The 23,774-nt window shown below is 33.0% G+C and overlaps 1 long non-coding RNA gene across 6 annotated transcripts in view; it reads left to right on the forward strand.

Moving 5' to 3' along the window:
* LOC143233175 (uncharacterized) overlaps nt 1-23,774 on the forward strand; it is an 85,425-nt gene that overhangs the window by 941 nt on the left and 60,710 nt on the right. The gene's annotated exons all lie outside the window — the stretch shown is intronic.

The raw sequence follows: 23,774 nt of genomic DNA on the forward strand, positions 1-23,774 counted from the left end.
ATTGCTAGTGTACTGACTTAAATATCAGAATACACTAAACAAGGGAGAACGTGGCTGTAGCACAATACAAACAATATCACTCTGACTCTGTTGAACATGAGTCTAATTTATGATATTCTTGGAAAGTTTATTTTATTCGGGTACAATTTAGAAACGTACCAAAATCACTGAGTGAACATAACCGTTCAAACTTTTTATTGTATAATGCGTGAGTTCCGCTAGTTGTTATTTTTTTAAATTAAAACAAAAACAAAACAATGCTCATGTATTCACTATAATTTCGAGAATTTGTTTTATGCATCTAAAGCAATACCTTATTACCTCCTAAATTAATAAATAGTGGTATTCATACCGAATAAAGCGTTTATTGTTTTGGCATATTAATCTGAAAAGATACGAAAATATAATAAACAACGTCAAAAATGTTTTATTAAATAGACTGCTTGTAAAGAAAACACAAAAAAACCTTAAGATGTTATAAGTTGTTTTGTTTTCTAATTAGGAGCTTATATGTTTGACCTCTACTATTTATATATTAATGCCATTTTGATGGTTGCGCAAAACAAAATTCTGTTGTTTTGGCTAGTTGGTTTCGTGTTTTATGGCGCAAAGCAACTAGGTTATCTGCGCCCTTTTCTTTTGAAAGCCTATGTAATAAAACTCGCACATAGATGTGTTTTCATCAACAATGCGTTGTCCTTACAGCTTCATATAAATATAGCCTAACGAAATACATTACATAAATATATTTCTGCCATTGATATGACCTAAACGTAACTATGAAAATAGAGCATTAGAATAACATGTTCTGCAAATAGCTGCAAGAATTGCACATTGTGAAAAATATAATTAATAGATTTAATGTAATTAAAAAACAAAAATAACGCTTTAGATATTAGTATGTAAACACAGCATAACTAATATTTTGTTTAAGAAACAAACTCTGTTGAGTTGATGTCTAATTTGCTCGAGGGATTTCATGTTATAAACAAAATATCATATACGAACTGTCAATTTGAATTCGAATTTCGCGCAAAGCTACACGAGGGCTATCTGCGCTAGCCGTCCCTAATTTAACAGTGTAAGACTAAAGGGAAGGCAGCTGGTCATCACCACACACCGCCAACTCTTGGGCTACTCTTTTACCAACGAATAATGGGATTTACTGAAACATTATAACGCCCCCACGGCTGAAAGGGCGAGCATGTAAGCCGTATGTTCAGCTTCAGATAACTTAATTAACTAACTGCAGTTATAATGATTGCACGTTATAATTTTTCATCACAGTGTTGTAAAACGTAGTTTTAACCACGTTTATTGCGTGCTGGAAATTTAGATCTAATTATTGTATGTCTTAATTACAACGCAAGTATTTATGGTATGTGTGTGTGTTTTCTTATAACAAAACCTCGTCAGGCTATTTGCTGTTTCCACCGAAGGGAATCGAATGCTTGACTAGCGTTGTAAATCCAAAGACTGTCCCCTGACTCTTCAGAGTACTTTTAAGTTGTAATTCTAGCTGTATTGTTGTTGTAAATAAAGCTTGGTGTATTTGTCACTATGATAATAAAAACACATTTATTTTATGCCCTAAATATCATCTCTAATTATTGTTTGTCTTTATTATAATTTCAAATATTTATGTTGTAATTCCAGCTCTAGATATTATATGTTGTAAATATAGCTTCTATTATTGTCTATTATAATAATATTTTCCTTTAGTGCATGTTATAATTACATGTCTAAGATTTTTCTTTCCTTGTAGTTACAACTTCAAGTATTTATGTTGTAATTAGAGCTTCAAGTATTGCGTACTGCAGTTCCAACTGCACCTAACTCTATTTACCGTAATTGTATTTCTGGTTTGTTGATTGTACAGAGCTAATAATAGAGGGCGCTATAAGTATGTGATCGACGAGCAAGAGATGTTGATACTCTGAGCTACTAATCACAGAGTAGGGGGAGCCTATTCATGACGTAGGAATAGTCGACCAGGATAACACGCAAACACTAGAAATGGTGAACGACACCTGCCAGCGAATATTGGCTTTCCATTGGTAATTTTACAAAAAGAGGCGGATCTCAATGGTTGCTTCTCGAGGCCGTTTACTCTGGACGCTTAACGTGTGAGCATCTTGATTAATCATCGATGACCACTCATCTACCATTACGATTTATAACTCTCAGTTTTTTTTTCACTCTAAAACTTTGGAGGAGAATAACACTACGGGTGTAAAAAAAGGAAAACGTCTCTAACCTCTTTCGCTGTTTTAGGTTTTACACATAATATAGACACACATAGGAATGTTACATTAGATTCTATCTGTTTATTGTAAATAATACAATCGAAGGAAAGATACATTTGTCTTGAGCAAGAGAAACTTACTAATGTGATATAGTGTGTTAAATTACATTTGTAACACGGGTTCTGTGTTGAACATGACAGCAGTGACACCGTTTCCATAGGCCAAAAAGATGCCCCCCTCCAAGTTTTCAATACACTGTTTTAATAATACCAAATCCATGTACAAAGATTTTTATTAAATATATTATTAGAAACTAATAAGTTAACCGAAATATCAAGGTAGGTTTAATAGTAAAAGGCGACCCGTTATTATTGTTTGAATGATTATTTTTACTTATACACTGCTAATGACAAATATACTAATAATTACACAAAAGTAACTGTGACATCACTGCTCTGAACTAATCAAAAACGCAGTTCAAGAGATTTTGTGTTTTAAACTCAATAACTGGTCAGATAATGAATCGTAAATACAAACTGTTTCCCTTATATATGTAAAAACGGCTCGTTTGGGTTGAGAAAAGATTTTACGTAGAGAAGCGAATATATATATAACAACTCAAGCCCAAAAGAAACCAATACAAAGGAACACCTTTATACCTATATTAAAAATAATAAAATAAATAATAATATAAAATTATATATTCAAACATCTAAGCACGCCCTTTACATTCCGACACTCAGTTACACAACCCCTTTCAAACATGTGGTCAGCTTCCAGTCAGTTACCTCTTTCTTTCTTTGTGAACTTGAAGATGACCAAAGAAGGTCGAAATGTTGTTCACTCCTCTACATAAAATATTTTCTCAACCCAAACGAGCCGTTTTTACATATGTATTTTTCTCTACAAGTGGGTTTTCTCGACAAACTGTTCCCCTTGTTTAGAAACACTCTTTTGATAAAGCATGATAAAAATGTTCAAATCAAGGGATCTTAAAGGCAGCAAATTGAACTTTTCGTGATCTGTTTTCGTTTCAGGACAAACAAAATGCTTTTTCTTTCCTTTTTTTTTTTTTCTAAGGTCCACATTTATTTATCTTCGGTGCAACTAGTTGCGCCGAGCTTTGCCTTCATAATTCTTTAAACAGTTCAAAACTACATTTTCACAAATATAAGAAACATAAAAGAATATTGGAGTTGCTTTCCAGAAGTAGTGCAGAAATGCGATCGCCAGGCATTAGGATGTCGCAGGAGACATTGTGATGTAATACGATGAAGTAATGGGCATTTGTAACTAAATATAAATAATTATTTAATACATTCAGGATCCAAGATTACGATGAACAAACCCCCTTAAAAACATCATGTAGTTACTTTTACCATGCAACCATATGAATAAAACATCGCTTTACCAAATGGACTTTTAAAATGTTGTATTGTATTAACACAAAACCTTTTTGCCTTACATATACAGACAAACACACACTTTTTCTTGTAAGCCATGAGTACAGTGTGTTGAGTTTTATACTCTGTCTAACTATAGTTAAAGTATTGAAAACTGCTGGTAATAAATATACAATAATGTATATTAATGTGTATCAAAACGAGTCATATAGTATTTATGAAAAAATACATGATACACGCATAATATATATATATATGTGTGTGTGTGAATCATTACATAGTTTTTGGAAATTACTTGTCTCCTACCATCTATATGCTGACAATAACTTGAACAAACTTTGCGATCAAATTGCTTGCTCAGTGGTCTTGTTTCTTAGCTCACACACCATTTGTGATTTGGACGTGTGTTCTCCTTTTCAAACATCGTACCTTGATCTTAGAAAAATTACTCTCAGAATAATAAGATCATAATCTAAGTTTCAAAGTTGTCACTCCCGGTCTGATGAAAGAACAAATATACAAAGTAAAAATGACTGACATTAATTAATTCGTTATTTCTCTTATATATGTACATCTTCTTTACCCTGACGAAGGACTGACTGCTCATCAGTCTGAAAGGTATGGTATAAATAAATGTTTTTTTTTTGTTGTTTATTTAGAAGTGTGCTGCATAAGAAATGTGTACGTATTTTTAGCTTGGGATTAATCAGACTGTTTTAGAATGCGTATTTTATAAATTCATGAAGATCGCGTTTTTAAACGTATTACAGCCTAATTTTATCATTAACCTCAAAATATTGCTATTTTCTTGTAAAGGTTATTTGGTACCGCAACATATAAACAGGGTAATTGTAAGTTTTTTAATAATGTAACATATCGTGATGTCCGGTTCGAATTATCAAAAACAGAACAATAGGTACAGAGATCAAACAAAAACAAAGTGTAAATTCAACATTTTACCGACATTGCTTTGTCAAGTAGACCACCTTAAATAGACAAGATTTAAGATGGTGGAAGTTAGTTGGAACTGTGAAACCTTAAACTTATGACTAACAATCATAAAAAAGAAATAGAAAGTAAGAACTTAAATTTAATTTAAGTTTATTTGAATTTAAACACAAAGCTACACAATGGGCTAGTGGTGCTCTCCCCACCAGGGGTATTGAAATTTGGATTTTAGCGTTGCAAGTGAGCATACATTCCGTTGTGCCACAAGAGAGAGAGGCTTAATTTATGTATAGAAGGATTGTGTAGTATATTTACACGTTTTGAAAAACATAATTGTTTTATTAAATTATTTATACTTAGTTAAATAATGGTACCTGGATGTTTTGTTACAGATTCTCTGTAAAATTACATCCTGACGTGTGACCGGTAAAGGAAATTGATAACGAAGGGAAAAATAGAAGAATGTTAAACATTGTAGTGTCTTGTTTTCTGCTTACACTCGCTTTACTTTAGGTATAGTGATATACTATTATATATCTGAGTTGTAGAATTTTGGTTTTATTGGACTATTCCAGGAAGAAATCAATTAAAGTTAAAAATTTATAGTTTCTACACTGCATCTTGAAAATAGATATATATGTATACATACACATTTTGGCATCTATAGGGGACTACTATAGATTTACAAAAGAAAAAAACAACAACATTGGGTCTGATTACCAAACTGTAAGCTCTCCAATGACACAAGAGTATATCAGCGGACTTACAAAACTAACATTCGGGTTTCGATACCTGTGGTGGGCAAAGCATATATAGCCCATAGTGTAGCTTTGTGCTTAGCTTCAAAAACAAGAAGAACAACCGAATCGTAAAATTAATAAAGCTTCTAACTGTGAGAAAGCCCCTTTCATAACTCTACAAAAGTGAGATAAAAATACAGTTGTACTAGCGAAGCATTCATTACACCTGACACGAAATAAAACGGTCACTTGGGCGATACAGTTATAGAGCTGATTACGTGCTTGAAGCTACAACAGCAATGGCCTCACTTGTGGTATTAGAAATGACTTGAAGTCAAGTGCTTCCTCTTGAATCTTATGGATTTTTCCTCTGTAACACAGTGTAAATGTGTTCTCTGTATGTAAACAATAACATATAGATGAATTCATATGTATAATCCCCAATTCCATAACAGTGTTAAATAACTCTACTGTAAATTTCCTAAGTACAAAAACTGTATTCTTTTATATAAAAATGTGTATTAAGTATCAAAGTACGAGGAATGATTCTATTATATTAAAAAATACAGTTAAATTCAGCTTTTATATCGATAACTTATTCATGGATAACTTACTACAGGTAGTTTAATTTTAAAATAGAACGTTTACTTTCACCTACATTTTCGTACAGGTAACACTATTAAGACGATAAAAAAAGGCTAATATTTTCAAAACATTTTGTTATTTAAAAGATGAATTATTCTAGCGTTAGACAAAGTTTTATCAAATGGTTCTCCCTAGTTTTCCATTACAATTTGTAGGTGAAGTTAACACGCTATCTTGAAGGTCAAACGTTCATTGCTTTTCATCTTTTTGACACAAAAGGATTGCTTGACTAAAGTTGACCATTATTGTACTGACCGATTAATTATTAAAGACAATTTGATATTTTTGTGAAAAGAGGGCGCCCTTCTTTATGTAAAATACAATACAGGTTTACTGGAGTTCCAAATTTTGTTGAAAAGGATTTCAGCTTTCACTTTTTGTTTCAAAAATCTTTTGAAAGATTCGACACTAATTACTGGCTCGGTAAATGGGGCATATGTAGATTTGTAATATAGAATATTCTTTAATAATTATATACACACACAGATGCTGTAAGGTATCTTTTTTGAAACAACACATACTATATAACGTTCAATTTACTTCAGTATTTATATACACAAAGAAGACTTGGTATCGTTGGAATAGTATTATGATTCGGAGACATCTCAGCTATTATTTAATTTCCAGATACTGTATTTGTATTGAGATTAATTTCAATTTTAAATTTCAGACGTTATAATTATATGATACATAACAAATACTTAACTTTCTAAACGCACTAATTCCATATAGATAGATATATTGGTACTTATTTGAGGTCCATATGTTGTACCGAGATTCTACAGCGATTCATAAACTATCATTTAACTTTTCCATCATGTAATTTTATATAGATACAACAAATATTAACTTCCAGATATCATAATTCTACTGGGATAAAGTTATTTAGTTGCAACTTTTAAATACTGTAATTCTGTTTCATACAAGAGACTATTATTAATGTTTCAAACACATTAATTCTATACAAATACACCAGTTCTTATTTAACTTTCAAACATTCTACAAATGTATTCGGGTACGTTTCATTCTATGCATTACATTTATAAAAGAATTAATATACAACTTATTATTAATACGGTTTTTTTATGGAGACGCACAAGTTATTTAAGTTTTACAGAAGGACCAACTTTTTACATAAATATCACTGACTGTATAACTTTAACATACCCTACATGGATGAAACAATAATCACGTCATATCATTCGTATGAAATGAGTCACTCTTCTATACATAAACAATCATTTGTTTATGTTTTTGATAACACTTGGTTCTTAATTGAGATATTTGATGAACAAGTTATATTACGTTGTACGTGTGCTATCTAATAAATATATATATATTTAAATTACTTTAGTTGTAATTAAATTAGTTTGTTATAATTATTTGAAACAGAGTATATTAGTAAACAATTATCTGTTAATAAACACACACATATTAAGGTTATTTTGTATTACAACTACGTTTCTAATATTAGAAATTTAAAGATAAACCTAAAAAATGTCATTTTACATATTTTGTCCGTTTTTTTTCGACTGTGCGAGTAATTATCTTTTCTCTTTTAATTAATTTATTTTAATTTCTATTTAACGTGTACTTGAAGGGTATTTAATCGGCCCTTGCCGTTTCTTTAACTTATATAACTGTTTTAACTTTTGGATGGATAAGCGTTAAGTATTCATTTAAAGCTTAACATTACAGCTTATTTAAAAGAAGTTATGTGAATCAAGCTCGTGCTAGTGTTAATGTTGTATTTCATTTGCAGATTCAAAACAAAAATTAACGTCCTACTTCCCTCAAAACAGATTCACTACTGAAAAAACTCGCTAGTGACTTAGAATAAAAATTGGGAAGACCACTCTGTAAGCAGTAATAATTGCGGTGAATGTTCAACAGACAATTATTAAGATGCACAATAAGTATCGGATTCAGGATATGTTTTATAAGTCAAGATGCACAATAAATATTAGATTCAGGATAAGTGTTTTATGTCAAAATGCACAATAAATATCAGATTCAGAATATGTATAAATCAAACACGAAGAACAAAGGCTCAAACTCTCATGTAAACAAGTAACAAAATGTTTTGTCTTTATACACTTAAATCATTGTAGTTTTACAAGAATTACTGGTCGACCTTAAAATATGCAGACGAACTGGTCTAATTGTTGGAGCAGTCAGGAAGCTGGTGGTTATTCGCTCTATAAAAGAGCAAAGAATAGCGTCTCTATACCAAACTGTAAGGTCAGACAGAACTACACAATTCTAAATTGCCTAAAGTCAAAGACCCTTTTTATCACACATTTTTTTAAAGTGGTTAACTTCCAGCTCGCAGTAACTTACACCGTCCTTTCACTTACGATCCACGCCCATGAAAAGCGATGAAACACAATCATGGCGAAGCAAGTACAAGCTTCATTAAATGGTAATTGTTGTATATAAATCTTAGCCAGAAACAAAAACTGATACAAAGCTACGGATATTGACATACTGCTTAGAAGGTCTGTAATGAAAGGTGCAAAGGTTGTACATTTACCTGCACATGTATGAATAAAGATAATATTACTGTCCTAGTTTTCATGGTTACAGTTTACTCATGGACTCATATCAGTTAAACAGTAGCGGATTAAAAAAATGTTTTATTTGGTTTGAAACGAACCACAAAGACTGTATATTTCACGATCAATGTATTTACTTATCACATAGTGCATTATATAAGACGAAAAAAATATAGGCTTCAGATGCAAAACTGACAAACTTTTGAACAAACTTGAATCAAGTCTAATGAGTATATTTAAGCATGCAACTTAAATAGTCAAAGCTACCTATCTACGTTATGCATTAGTACACTTATATTTTAACAAGGGAAGTTTTGTTTTTGTAAGGAAAACATCTTCAACCTACGAAGGTTTCAAAATTTTAATCACACACCTGTTTTTAGAATTAGGTTAACTTAATTATTTTCGGGTTGCTGCAAGTTAAAGCTAACTGTTAAATGTGTATATATACAGATTTAAATGACTGTATGATAATGTAATTACATCTTTAGTTAATTGGGTTAATGACACTTTATAAGAATGATGTTTCAGGTCTTATGCCACAGTTAGGACTCTTTCTTTCATCATTGATCGTTCATGGCTATACTTATGCAGTTTTGCCTGACACCTTAATTTTTATTGTAACAAGACTGTTTGTAATAAGGACAGCGAGATCAACATTAAATAATAAATTTTTACTTTTCCACAACTCGTCCTTCGTACATTAATGTCGATTTCCAAGGCCACGTATAAACAGACCGGAGGCGTTTAAGTTTTACTGCAGGAAAGGGGGTGGCGACTTGCCAGGTTTGTGGTCGAGGGGATTGTTGTTATAATAGTTTCTTCACTTATCTTTCACGTGAAAACAGCCTATGAGTACATAAGTTAAACACCTTGACCTTTTTACTGTAATTCAGGTGAAATGTAATGATTTGTAAGTACGTGTGGCATTTAACACTCTCCCTTTGTAGATTTGTTTTGAATTTCGCGCAAAGCTACTCGAGGACTATCTGTGCTAGCCGTACCTAATTTAGCACTGTAAGACTAGAGGGAAGGCAACTAGTCATCACCACCCACCGCCAACTCTTGGGCTACTCTTTTACCAACGAATAGTGGGATTGACCGTTACACGGCTGAAAGGGCGAGCATGTTTGGTGGGACGGGGGTTCGAACCCGCGACCCTCTGATTAGGAATTAAATGCCTTAACCACCGGGACATGCTGGGCCTCCCTTCGTAGGAGGGTTGCGTTACTGAATTCTCCGATGTAAACGCAAATATATCGACAAAGCATCAAAATTTGGCTTGTAGTTGTAGTTTACAACTATATCAGTAAATCAACGGCAAGTTCAATTAAAATAACCCAATAACATAAAGGTATATTGATTATAAAGTAATGTACTTTTTCGTCATATGCCCGCACTTTTCATAGCTTTTAAAATATATATATATAAATATTAAATATATATATATGCATTTTATTCATTTAGTAACTGTTCATAATAAACTTCAAAAATATATTGATAACCACTGTATTAATATAATAATGTGTGGGTGTTTGACGGAACAGAATTCAGAATAGTACTTCTCGTAAAACTTTGATAAACATAATTCAAACGAATTTAGGAAATGGTTGTGTTTGCGAGTTGCTCCCAAAGAACCAAGTCAAACAGAAAAACCAACAGTCAAAAGTCATACTAGAGAAACCCTGAAGTTGTGAAAGTGTGTCGTCACACTGGACGAATTACATGTTTATAGTCTTGACATTTTGTTACCACCTTGGAGATGATATTACATTAAAAAAGGCGAGTATAATATGTCGTGAAAGTTTGTTGTTGTTTTTATCAAAAGAGCTATGGAAGCTGCGTGTTATAATAACAGTTATACATTCATAGACTCGAGAAACTTTCCAGAAGAGCTCGTGTGCTATCACGTACTGCCAAGAGCATATCGAGAAGAAAATACCATTTTGCTAACAAGGTATAGATGGCTCCACCAAAACAAAGTATCCAGTCACACGATCTTATCAATACGGCAGTTCCACTGAAAAAGTACTACAATACAAATAGGAATTTATATTATATTATTCGCAGATATCTTCCATGTGCCTTTGGGTTACTCAAATTGGCCTTCGGGAGTCGTCGTCCGCCAGTTGTTGGCGGTTTTGGATGGAGGTGAAAAAAAGGAAGAAAACATTGACCTAAATATACTTCCCAAATGTTTCCTTCAGAAGTTTGCTAGACATTCATAAAGTAAAATCTTTATCGATTATTCAGTTTACAGAGCTTGGACAAAAAAAAAAATTAAACATTCAGAGAAATTGGGTTGATAACGGATGGTTTCATCTTTCTCTGCTAGTTCTGATTCAGTTATTTATAGTCGAACAACTAAAAGTTTCCGAGGAATTAGGTTTCATTCCTTGAAGACATAATTTGACATAAAACGTGGTGGTACCCATCTTTACATTCAATGATCTCCCAACCACTGTTATATTTATTTAATCAGGCTTAGTTCTACCGATCTGTATGTGATTTTTAGTTTCTACTAAGCTCTCATTTCAAAAAATGCATTTTATTCATTTAGTAACTGTTCATAATAAATTTCAAAAAATATATTGATAACCACTGTATTAATATAAAAATGTGTGAGTGTTTGACCGAACATAATTTAGAATAACCTTTGTCATTATTTCTTTGCAAAGCTAAGAAGTTGTACAATGAGTTGTCTTTGAGATTCAGTATAGTAACGTTTCTTTCTCATCCTTCGTGACAACTAACGTGTAACGGTAGTTTTACATAATCAAATAATATAGAACATACGTTTAAGACATCATTGAAATAAAAGAACAGAAGAATAATCATTCAGCAGAAGATCCGTTTAAAATTTGGAAAAGGATAAGTGCATCTTGAAACGCGTATTTACGTATATTTTTTCCCATCTGCTGTATACATAAACAACTTTTAAATGAATTTTACAAGAAATGTATATATAAAAGAATATTTAGCACTCAATAACATTGTTCCTAATTTATTTAATTTTACTACTTTATAAAATGACAGCAAACCTTCTCATTTTAAGAAATGTTCACGTTAAACTATTGTCGAAAAATATAATTTATATATAAACATATAGAGAATTATCTTAATAAACATATGGAGAATTATCTTACGGGATAGAGCACAGATGTTGCATTGTGTTGTCTTTAAAAATTAAGATTTTTCTTTTATTCTGAGTATTTTCATTATTAACACACGAAGTTCTCTAATTGTAGTTACACATTTTGACTTCATTTAAAGAACTTGTAAAAAAGCGCTTAGAATAAAACACTTTGAACAAAGCAAATGAAACAAAACACTTTGAGTAAAACAAGTGAAACAAAACACTTTGAACAAAACAAGTGAAACGAAACACTTTCAATAAAACAAGTGGAACAAAATACTTTGAATAAAACAAGAGAAACAAAATACTTTAAATAAGACACAGGAAACAAAATACCTTGAACAAAGCAAGTGAAACAAAATATTTTGAATGAATGAAACAAGTAAAACAAAACACTTTGAACAAAACAAGTGAAACGAAACTTTTTGAATAAAGCAAGAGAATAAGACACATGAAACAAAACACTTGAAACAAAATTAATGAAACACAACACTTTGAACAAAGCAAGTGAAACCAAACGCTTTGGAAAAAATATGAGATAAAACGCATTGAATAAAACAAGTGAAAGAAAACACTTTGAACAAAACAAGTAAAAGAAAACAATTGGAACAAAGCAAGTTTAACAAAATGTTTTGAACAAAGCAAGAGGCGAAAAAATGAATAAAATGTCCTTAACTAAAAGATACAAAAACTTATGATATGAACGCTTTCAAAAAGTGGAAGTTCTTTTTCATGGGTCTGTGAAGAGAAAAGTTCACTTTTCGAAAACGTACTGCGTATTTTCTTAACGTCATAAAGGTCTTTAACTAAAATATTTTTTACATAGCCTTACATCTCACCAAAAACCTTCACTCACGATTTCCCGGAACTTTATATTTGCTGGATACTGTTTTGTTTTGTTTTCAGCCACATTGTTTCATTTGTGAAACCATGTCAGTATTGAGAAAGAATGACGTTAACTCAGACGAGATAGTTCCATATATACAAAAGGTAAGCATATAAAAAATGACTATACGAAAAAATAATTTTGGTAGATAACTATACACTGAGAGGCAATTGATAGAAAATAAATCCCAGAATTAAACCCCTCTCGCTTAGACTTAACATTGCATACATAACAATATACTTAACTTTACGTCATTTAGTCTCTTGAGCGCATATATTCTTTTAGTAACTTAGGTGCACTACTTTACTGTATGCCATTTAGTTGTTTTGATAAAGTACACACGTTTTACACAATGTTTTTATTTCGACCGTATTGTTTCATACAACATATTACCTTTGTCAAGGAAACCAACATACTGGCACTAACAAAGAATGGCATTAACCAAAGCTATAAACTTAATAGCCTTGATAAAGACATTTCTGGCCACATTGTGGAAGTTAATTCTAGAATCATAAAGCACGTTTGCAATACATCCTTTAAGTCAGTCAGTCGTGGAATACGTTTCAACCATTTTCTTAACAACAAAAAAACTTTATTCGCTTCAGAACAAGGGACTTATAATTTTGGGGAAAATGAGGACAACATCAACTGTGGATATTGGAAAAAAGGCAAATATTGAGCTTCTGAAAAATAGAAGAAATCTGAAGATCCTGATTCAAAGAGAAAAGATAAAACGTTTTCCAAATCACTCACTTCATTACAAATTCCTAAAAAATAATTTAAAATAGAATAAGGCATCAGATTATCAACCATTTAGCTAAGAGTCTTCGTATACTGTTCCACTACAGACCATATGAGATTTTGACATTAGAGAAGTGGACAAAGAAAGTACAGCTTGAAATTTGAAATTCTATCCATTTCTGGAGGACATCTCTGCATCAACCTCAAAGTTAAAGCAGCAGCTATCGCTGTCGCAGTTGACTACTTCAGGACATTTGAAAATAGTCTTTGAAATGTTATTATTCTGACAGACTTAATGTTTACTCTGAAAATATTGATATCCAAGAACACTGGTGCGACCAAAAGAAATTTGCAAGACAGCTTCCAAACGGTTTCACAGAACTTCGAAAATGCCTTGCACTGGATTCTGGTCCGCTGTGAAATCTTGGCCAATGGGACAACCTACAGGCTAGCCAAAGATTACAGCATCAAATGCCAACTTTAAGTTGCCATTTTCTTCAGAAAAGATAAAACTATACTGAAGTTGAAATTCAAAACTGACTAGCGTTGTTGTCAGCAAAACTACAACCCTAAACACATTCCATAAGACTCTTGAAGAGAGAGCAGGATACAGCCATCTATCGCCTAAAAACTAGCAAACGTGGCCTCCATGATCATTTGAAGAACATTTCAAACAAAACACTGCTACAAATACGTGAAGACGAGAATCCCATTTGAAATAAAAATGTATCTCAGAACGGCTGTTACAAGTATTAACACTTTTACTAATAAAGCAGAAAACAACGTTTCAATCTTCTTAAGCCATCTTCAGGTTAACAAAAAGAGAGTTTGCAAACCTAAGAAGGTCGAAACATTGTTCTTTGTTTTATTAGTAAAAAGGTTAATGCCTATACCAGCGGTTCTGAGATATACGAGTATTATTACTACTACAAATACTTTAGGACTGCCTTCCCCCTTACACATCCCAAAGACTTCGGATTCCGCCAGAGGGAACAGACCTATGTATTAAAATTGGTTATATTTATCGTATTGAAGACCTGATGGCCAGTTGAACGTTGAAGAAGAAGAGTAAAACTAAGATTCAATCTGATGATGAAAATATTAAACTAAATATACTCATCGTACTTTATTACTTGTAACATGATGTCAGTTGGGTGTTTTTGATGTTTACAGTCTTTGTAAGTTAAAAATGCTTGAGAATACCTATAGTGAAAATATAATAATAACAAACTGAAAATAATAAACTAACATACGAAACATTCTGATCACAGTGTTAATGGAACTAATAATAGTAATAACAATAGAGCATATCTTATTTACGAAACTTACTAGCAGAAGTTGTTATTTTTAAGTATAATCACATGTAAGTAGAACTTCCCACAGTTTGCTCTAAAAATGTCTCATGATTAAACAGATTACGTACTGTAATTTCAGGTGATGGTAGCATTACATGCTACAACACGCGTGGAGTCAAATACAGCAAGGTATAGAACATTGTTACTAGTACAGCCAGAAATAATAAATTAAATGTATACCTGAATCGTATATTAAATAGCTATAATTCTGATTTTTCAATCAAAATATAGAATTGTTAAATGTAATAGAAAGAAAAGAGCATATTTAGGCATAGTATGAGTTGTATCTAAAACAACTAATCCGTCTTTAACTAACCTTTGTCACTTAACAAAACACGTGGAGTATAAAGCAAGAAATGATAAACAAAGTTAAGTATTTTGTAAAAGACGGAATGCAAAGAGAATAATGAGCAAAAGTTTATGCAACATGACTAATGACTTAATATTATAACATACATGCAACTATAAAATGGGTGATATTAACTATATAAAATAATAGTAGGAAACGCTATGATCAGTACAGTGAAAAACGGTTCAATGTGGCCCCTTAAACAATTTCTAAATTAATCAAACTGTAGACTTGAAAGTTTTGAATGGGTCGTGTTATTTTGTAAAGCTTTTAAACCTACAATTAGTAACAGGAATTTGTTGACTTTCACCAAAACTGAATGGATTTTGTGTTTTAAATGCGAGAAATCTCGTTTGTGGAAAAAAATGCGCAGTAATTTACGAGCTCTATTTAAAAAGTAAACAAACTGTATTGTATTTAATAAGACGGAAGTGGTAAAAATTGTAACATAACTGGTTTTGAGCATTAAGACGAGAGTAGTAAAATTAGTAACATAGCTCATTTTGAGCATTGAGACGAGAGTAGCAATAGTTATAACATATCTCATTTCGAGCATTGATACTAGAGTAGTAAAAGCTGTAACGTAAATAACTTTGAACATTAAGACGAGAGTGGTAAAAATTGTAACATAACTCATTTTGAGCATTGAGACGAGAGTACTAAAAGTTATAACATAACTCATTTTGAGCATTAAGAAAAGGATAGTGAAAGATGCAACATAACTCATTTTAAGCAATTATATTTGGAAATGGAGAATCTATAACTTCAAAATTGATAATTTTGGACTTGATTGTTTGGTTAATGATGCTTTGTTTTTAGCGAAAGAGGTTTGTCTAGAGTGAATTCTCGTGCATACATTTGTTCGTCTTTGTTAAGAAAATTGTGATAACTTGTAATCAAAATATAACCTACATATCCACAAACGCGTCTTTTGTGCAAGATTTTACTACAGTGCTTCTCTGTAAAATTTGTAATGCACTAAATTTCTAGTCCAAAAGAATACAAACCTGCAACTTCTGGGTTGAATTTATCTCCTTCTGAAATGGACACTTGTGTTGTCAAGTGGTAAGCCTGCAATAATTAGTTTAATGTGAAATCGTAGCAATTTTATAAGAGACGTTATCTTGGAAACTTTTGTGTTTGCTGACACAAAGCGGTAGTTGAATGAAAAGATAAAATTTCGTGTAACTAACTCCTCAGTGGTAAAGTTATCTAACACTTAAATTATATATTTTACTACCGACTATGCTCTTTCACAGCACTATGTAAATAGTTGAGTATTTAATTTTACATGAGCTAGGTAATGTTTGTTGTGTAGAAGTCTCTTAGATGCATATATGTTATATGATCAATGACCAACCAAAGCATGCTACTTAAATTTATGTCATTTAACCGCTCTGATGAATACGTACGGGCAAAATCCTAGATATAATATAAAACAAATTGTTTATTTACAGAAATATTTAGGCCCGGCATGGCCAAGCGTGTTAAGGCGTTCGACTCCCGGTCGCACCAAACATGCTTGCCCTTTCAGCCGTGGGGGCGTTATAATGTTATGGTCAATCTCACTATTCGTTGGTAAAAGAGTAGCCCAAGAGTTGGCGGTGGGTGGTGATGACTAGTTGCCTTCCCTTTAGTCTTACACTGCTAAATTAGGGACGGTTAGCGTAGATAGCCCTCGAGTAGCTTTGCGCGAAATTCATAACAGAAACAAAACAAACAAATATTTCCATAACACACTGGTTATATATATACTACTCAACACTGTGCGTGATATTTCTTCCGCTTACCTACGAATTAGTAACTTTTCCATTTCCCAGTGGAATATATTTTTTATCTAATTAGGTACATGTAACCTATTCAATTTTATAAATTAACACAATAATCGTATTATTTTGACATTTTGCTCAAGCACTTATTTTGTTTAAATGAATTAAACTTTATCTGATAAAATAAATTCTATGTTAAGTGTATTCTTACTAGCCTATGCGATTAATAACCTAAGACAATATGTCAATTAGATTTTAGTAAGGAATTTGTTCAAAGTTTTATCTGTTAGTTTGTTATTCTCTTCAGAGAGGTCTAAATAAATAGTTCTTCTTGGTGGTAGCAGTCAAAATTCGAATCTAGTTTTACTTCATAGAATAACGCTGACATTCACTTGTTTTGGTTTTTACCAGTTATGACTTTAATCAACTAACTTATTTGAATATTTTCCGTAGGGATATTCAAGTTTTGTTGACTTCTTTATTGTGTTTATTGAGTAGTTTATCAGTTAAATGGACGTAGAGGTTTTTTTTTATCTTTCCTTTCCTCGTGCGTGGTTCATATTTCATTATTTGAGTATTATTCCAATTTATTATACGGTCGTCTTCTTTGACTGGCTGGATATTGCAGACAGATCGGTATTACACGCTCTTGTGTGTGTATTATTCTCTCGAATTCTAACTTTCATTGGTTGTTCGGTTTCTCCGTTGCATTGAAGTCCACATCCTCAAGATGACGTGAAAGGTATTTTTGGTTTTTTGCTGAGCATTAAATTTTGTGTGAACTCGATGTGATTGTTTTGTGTAGTGGAACATTTAAAACTATTTTCACTTTATTCAGTGTAATCTCTATAACTGTTTGTTTTTTGAATTTCGCGCAAAACTATACGAGAGCTATCTTCTCAAGCCTTCCCTAATTTTACAATGTAAGTCTAGAAGGCAGCTATTCATTATCACCCACCGCCAACTCTTGGGCTACTATTTTACCAACAAACAATGGGATTGACCGTCACATTATAACGCCCCCACGGCTGAAAGAGCGAGCATGTTTGGTGTGAAGAGAATTTAAACCAGCGACCCTCAAATTACGAGTCGAGTGCATTAACCACCTGGCCATGCCGGGACATATTCTCTATAAATTAAGGACAACAAAAATGAGCAAAAAGACTTAAGATACGTTGGTGTGTCGCAACAAGACTTATTCCGTAGATTTATGGGTTAATCAGCAATCAAATTATTCGGACTAAATGAAAATTTAACCTGTGTGATCACGGATTTTTTCTACAATGAACTTTATGTAAATTAGTCGATTGAATGCAGTTGGTAGCCTAAGTACAAAATATTCCGGATACTGTCATCATTATTCATAGTCACTACTTGTAAAAACTTAGAGAAAACAAACACAAACAATGGCGACGGTTTTGATTAAGATCAATACTACACATATTTCAGTCACATCTGAAACCGAGACAAAAATAATAAGTTTTGTCAGTGTCGCCCAACAAATAATATAAATCAATGACTGATATAAAGTCAACAAATCTGATGACGCATTTCGAATATGAAAGTTATATAAGAGTCGAAAGAAGAAACACTAAGAAAATAAACGTATAATCACCTTTCATCTCCAGTGTAATGTATTCAGATTGGAGTAAAATGCTTTTGTCAACATATTTGTTTGTTTTTTGGAATTTCGCACAAAGCTACTCGAGGGCTATCAGTGTAAGACTAGAGGGAAGGCAGCTAGTCATCACTACCCACCACCAACTCTTGGGCTACTCTTTTACCAACGAATAGAGGGATTGACCGTTACATTATAACGCCCCCACGGCTGAAAGGGCGAGCATGTTTGGCGCGATGGGGATGCAAACCCGCGACCATCAGATTACGAGTCGCACGCCATAACACGCTTGACCATGCCAGGCCTTGTCAACATATATATTACCAAAGAGTACATATTTAAATACATTCGTAAGTATAAAGGATCACACTAAACAGGTAAGAGAGTTCCACATGTCTGACAGACAGATGGAACTATAACACAAACTACAGGTTTAAAAGAATAAAAGGTGCCTTAGTGGCAGAGGTACTTTAAAGTAGGACGCAATGAGAGATGGAATACACCATCTTCAGAGTTAACTCACATTTAAAACGCCTCACTAACGAAGCACGATTTAAATGACGAATCAGATGTTTATATTTCAAATCACAATGTCCCAGACTAAAAAACGTAATCTGCTTCACTGTCTGCAGACGTTTATATGAAGAAAAACACTTTCTGTAACCGTCTTCTTATTTTGTTGTTGACATTGAATATATGTCTGAAATGCTTTAAATGTCACCTTTACTGCGAGTGTGTGTGTGTTTTCTTACAGCAAAGCCACATCGGGCTACCTGCTAAGCCCACCGAAAGGAATCGAACCCCTCTGATTTAGCGTTGTAAATCCGTAGACATACCGTTGTACTAGCGGGGGCACACGTGTACTTCTATGATATCCGTGGACTCTTATGTTTCATAAGGTATATGTTATCGTTACTGAAGAGTAAAAGGTTACATCTATTTTTGATAAGCCTTCTTCTTCGAGACCCTGCTAATGGCACAGCAGGATGTCTGCGGACACAACGCTAGAAACCGAGTTTCGATACCCGTGTTAGGCAAAGCACAGATAGTCCATTGAGTATCTTCGTTCAAAACAACAACTTCTACAACACTGAATTAGATTCTGCCAAATTTCCTATATATTCTGAATGTTTACGAAAATTTTCCCACTTGATTGGTTTGTTGGTTTGATTTGAATTTTGCGCAAAGCTACACGAGGGCTATTGCGCTAGCCGTACCTAATTTAGCAGTGTAAGGCGAGAGGAAAGCCAACGAGTTATCATCATCTACCGCCAACTCTTGGACTACTCTTTTACCAACGAACAGTGGGATTGATAATAACATTATAATGCCCCCACGGCTAAAAGAGCGAACATGTTTGTTGTGACGGGAATTCGAACCCGCGACCCTCAGATTACGAGTCGAGTGCCTTATCCACCCGGCCTGTTTTTCTATTTGATCAAGATGTAACACTCAACGTGTATCAACATCAAAACCTTTTTTTTTTCACACGAAAATAAAATTATATTTCAATAATATATTTGTAAAATTTATCCACTGTGATAGATTTATCTTTATTTTATACGAGCCATTTTTGTTGTCTCTCTCTATATTTGTTTTTAAAAGGAAATGCTTTGAAATAAGTAACATCGTAAGACATTGAATTTCTGATAAAATACTTTGTAACGCGAAATCTCTGGTGTTAAATATTTGATTTATTTGTTTGTTTGTTTTGAATTTCGCATAAAGTTACTCAAGGGCTATCTGTACTAGCCGTCCATAATTTAGCAGTGTATGACAAAATGGAAGGCAGGTAGTGATGACCACCCACCGCCAACTCTTGGGCTACTCTTTTACCAACGAATAGTGGGATTGACCGTCACATTATAACACCCCCATGGCTGAAATGAAAGGGCGAACATGTTTGGTGCGAAGGGGATTCGAGCCCGCAACCCTCGGATTACGAGTCGAACGCCTTAACACACTTGGCCATGCCGAGCCATTTGATTTATATTTTTTAGTAGAACATAGATTTATGCCTAAACTTATTATGAAGAGTCCCCCAGTGGCTCAGCGGTATGTCTGCGGACTTATAACGCTAAAAACCGGGCTTCGATACCCGTGGTGGGCAGAGCACAGATAGCCCATTGCGTAGCTTTGTGCTTAATTAAAAACAACAATTATTATGAAGAAATAGGTATATTTTAATGAAAGGTTACATTTACAAAAAAACACAACAAAAAACATTCACATGTTTTATATGAATTGTCAAAACAACCATGAAATCAATATATGTGAATTTGCAGTGGTAGAACATAATATTTTTGTTTTAAAGCGTCGCCGTGTCTGATATAAAATACATTTGAAACGTGAATGCTTAATTAAACAAATATTATGATTGGTCGAACAATGTGTACATTCTTTTATATTCTCATTATCTGTACTTTCAAATTCTAAGTCACATTAACCATTTTCTGATACATTACCTAGTTTCAATTACTACGTCACATTAACCATTTTCTGACACAGTTTGTGATTATACCAAGTTTGGAATTTCTATGTATAATTCGTGTCTAACACCTATGTTTATTTTATTATTGTTTTCCGTGATTTATGAAGATGCCAGAACAAAAGTAGGGTAAGAAAAAATTATCACTTTCTTTCAGATGATTGTACAGCTTCTGTTGTGCATCACGTTTTATATTTATATATACATAACCTGATGATGAATTTGACATTTGTTAATTTGCTTTTGTCCCTATAATCCAAAGAAACGTATTCCAAAACTCATAACTTTTTATATGAATAAGCTCAGTTTTTTTACAGTAGATTTTTTTGGTTTGTTTTGATTTTCGTGCAAAGCTACACGAGAACAATTTGCGCTAGCCGTCCATAATTTAGCAGTGCAAGACTAGATGGAAGACAGCTAGTCATCACCACCCACCGCCAACTCTTAGGCTATTCTTTTACCAAAGAATAGTTGGAATGACCATAACATTATAACGTCCCCAAGGCTGAAAGGGCGAGCATGTTTGGTGGGACGGGGGTTCAAATTCTTTACAACAGAATACGCGTTAAATGTTTATATATAATGTAAGCCTGTTAATGTCAAATTATATTTCCGTTTGTTTTCGAAGCCCAGTTTTATCTAAGAAACGATGATTGATGATAGAATGAAAACTTGGTTATCCATTATCAAAAGAGAAGCTACGATTCATATGATATTTTTCGTTTTTCCGGTAAAGCAGCAAACTCGTAGCCATCTTACACATTATCAATAAGCGCGACCTTTGTGGAATCGGTTTTTTTAAAATAAGTGATTGCAATAGTTGTGTTTGTTTTATATGCAGTAAGAGTAGAGTCATATATGTATAATATAAAAGCGTAATTTGTAATAATTAAAGGTAAGTTTTATAATCGAGACGAGTTACTAATTATAATACAAATGAAGGTAGTGTACGGTTTTTACATTACATCGCTTTGACACAGTTGTATCTTGTTGCTAATGGTTTTTATTTATATATATATCACTTTTACTGTTTGTGGTTTGAAGAAGACTCTAGAAAGGCTTTTAATTTAAAACATTTTAGCTATAAAATTGAGAGGCGATCGTTGTAATGGTAGCTCTTAGTAAAATAAAATTCAGTTTACAAATTTCTCATAATTTTGTATTTAGGGTTATCTCTTTCTTCGAAAAATCAAACGATGAAACTCTCGAAAATTTATTTTAGTGTTAATGAAAAGTCTATTTACTCAGGATTATTCCATTTTGATATTGTTTGCACTGGAAGAATAGTTTTAAACACAGACATGACATCTAGAATACTTTGAGAACAAACTAAAAAGGTTCTTCAACAATTTGTCTCAGTTTCATCGGTTGAAGTCTGATGAATCATATCTAAGCCTGTCAACCACTGAACGACCTAAAGAAGTGGAACTGGTTTCGAAAAAAAAGTGTTTTACCTTCAATTAGTTTTCCGGTCTTCTTCTGATTGAATTATAGTTTTTGGACGACCTCATTTTATGATTTCTTTAACATCAACGGGAGGCCTCATCGTTACTGCATTCACAACTTTTGTATTTCTTACAAACAACACACCTACGAACTTTGCACTTTACTACTAAGAGTAGGATAAACATACCTTCAAACGCATTTTAGCAGTGAAAACAGGTCTCCTAAGCCTAAATTTCTTTGCCAAAAAGCAGAGGACTTTCACCAAAATCTAAACGCAAACTAGGGAAAACTAATTTTGAAGTGAAGCTCTAAGTTTTGTATTACTCGAAAACTCTAATTTTATATTATCGTTGAAAGCATTTTTATTATCTGAAATTCTCATTAATTTCTGCAATTTTCGCCTCGATATTTTGGGGTTAAGAAACGTTAGTGAAGTTTCTGTTTAACTTTCATTTACCAATACACAGTCCTAGGTCAGTGATAAATCTTGATTGCTTTGTTTGAAGATAACCACAAAGCTACACAATTGGCTATCTGTGCTCTGATTACCATGGGTATCGAAACCCGGTTTTTAGTGTTTAAGTCCACAAACATACCACTGTGTTAATGGGTAGCAATAAATTTTAAACAGTTAATTTATAGCCAGTAGTTGAAACTACTGCAATTGGTAGGATAAAGTACGAAAAATTATGTTAATGGATACCATTTAACTGACAGAACGTATGAAACAACTTTCTGACCATCAACAGAAAAACAAACTATTAAACTATTTTGAATGGGTTAATTTTACGACACTGTCTCACTTACACGATTAAGTTACAGTTGCTTTTTATTACAATCTGACGATGCGTACAGCGTATAGGCCATTACTATACCTGTTGTATTACAACCTGATGAGCTAGGTATTGAAGGGCCTTGTTAAAACTGGTTATGTCAGAAAAAATGTGGTTGACAAAATTCGGTATTATTTAAATACCTAAAAAATGGTATAGCAAGATACGTATATCAGAAAATATTTTGTAAGTTTGTATTAAGTTTCATGCAATTCGGTTAAGTATTCCATTGTGAAGAGGTGTGTGTGTGTGTTTTCATATAGCAAAGTCACATCAGGCTATCTGCTGAGTCCACCGACTGAAATCGAACCCCTGATTTTAGCGTTGTAAATCCGCAGACTTGCTGTAAGAGCGGGGAAGAACTTGTGAAGAGGAAATAGAAGAATAGGATGTTAGCGACACTTCTGTCTTCCTGCTACACACGTTTCACGTCACTACAGCATCCTCGGGAAGGACGTAAGCCAGGGTTATTAATAAGGCTTACGAAAATTTCACAGATTTCACATTTCCTCTAATACGTATTTTACTACTAAATTTTATACGTTTTTAATTTGTTACTTATTGAGTTGAAGAATACCATGTAATGTGTTATATTATTTAAGTTTTTCATACAGTT

This window comes from Tachypleus tridentatus, chromosome 12 (assembly GCF_004210375.1).
Source record: "Tachypleus tridentatus isolate NWPU-2018 chromosome 12, ASM421037v1, whole genome shotgun sequence".
Taxonomy (NCBI): domain Eukaryota; kingdom Metazoa; phylum Arthropoda; class Merostomata; order Xiphosura; family Limulidae; genus Tachypleus; species Tachypleus tridentatus.